Source organism: Lagopus muta, chromosome 12 (assembly GCF_023343835.1).
Source record: "Lagopus muta isolate bLagMut1 chromosome 12, bLagMut1 primary, whole genome shotgun sequence".
Classification (NCBI taxonomy): Eukaryota; Metazoa; Chordata; class Aves; order Galliformes; family Phasianidae; genus Lagopus; species Lagopus muta.
Genome location: NC_064444.1, coordinates 3,239,800 through 3,241,047, shown reverse-complemented (window position 1 = coordinate 3,241,047; position 1,248 = coordinate 3,239,800).

Below are 1,248 nucleotides of genomic sequence, written 5' to 3'. Positions count from 1 at the left end.
ATGTCTTTCAGGGCTGTTCTGCAGCAGGGTATGTAACTCTCACAGGAATCACTGAGCAGCAGCAAGCACTGCCTCAGACATGGGGTGTGATGGGCATTGTGGCAGTGTGCAATGGCTGTTCATAAGGAGCTGGAATGGTGGTAAGGAAATACAGAGTCAAATGCAGGTGGCATTGCAGACCCTGGAGGTCTGGGTCGTGGTACACATCAGGGAGGAGTTGGTCTGATTTCCTGTCTGAGCAGTCCTGCTACAGAGAATTGCTGGCAAAATTAAAAGTTAAACAAGAAAATAAAATGTAAAAATCAGGTGGATTTATGCATGAAACAGAGGGAATTCCCCGCTGTGTGGCAAATATAAATTCCTGCCATTTAGTATTAACTTGCTCCAGTTGTACTGGAACATCCCATCCATAATGCACTAGAGTTTCTCTGCTTTAGATCAGAGTCAATAGCAGGATAAACCCAGGGGATTAATGAGTCACATGATCCAAACTGTGCCAACAACTGTGTTTTTCTGCACTTAAGCTATAAAGCACATTGAGGGGAGCCTCTAAAAACTGAAGCTCCCTAATGCCTCCATGGAGTTGCATAACTCTGCTGCTGTCTGTGTGTGCGTCTGTGTGGGGCACTGCAGGATCCCCTGGGATGTGAGCTGCTCTGCCTGAGAATGGCACAGGCTGAGAATGGAACCCAAGGGTCACTTCATGAAGCCTTGCTCCATGACAATGTCATGGGACTGCGGTAGGATTTAAGAAATGGAAAAATAAAAGCTGAAAATCAGATTGAAAAATTAATTTAGGCCTTGATTCATCTCGGTACTTAAATACGTGCCTGATATCCAGTGAGTCAAGGTTCTGCACATCTGCTTACAAACCAAGGACCCGTGAGCTGATGTTTGTGCAGACTTGACCTTGTCTTGGTGGAAGTTTCCACTAACTGCATTCACAGCTTCTAAAAGGTTGAATAATAGAAGATCATCTGAAATATCCCATGAAGTAGTATTTTTGACTTCTGTATAGTCCTGCTGTTTTCTTCTGGCTAAACCTGGATCTGCCAAGAGGGACATCTCCCATTTACATTAGGAAATCACTCCCACTGCCTTTAGCAATCATTCCTCTCATTTTTTGCCATTTATACCTTTGAATACTTCTAAGCTCTTGTTATTTTCAACAACATTTTTTTCTGGGAAAGTCATCAGCATTCAACAACAACAAAACACCATCTCACATGTTCAATAAGTTTTTTTTTA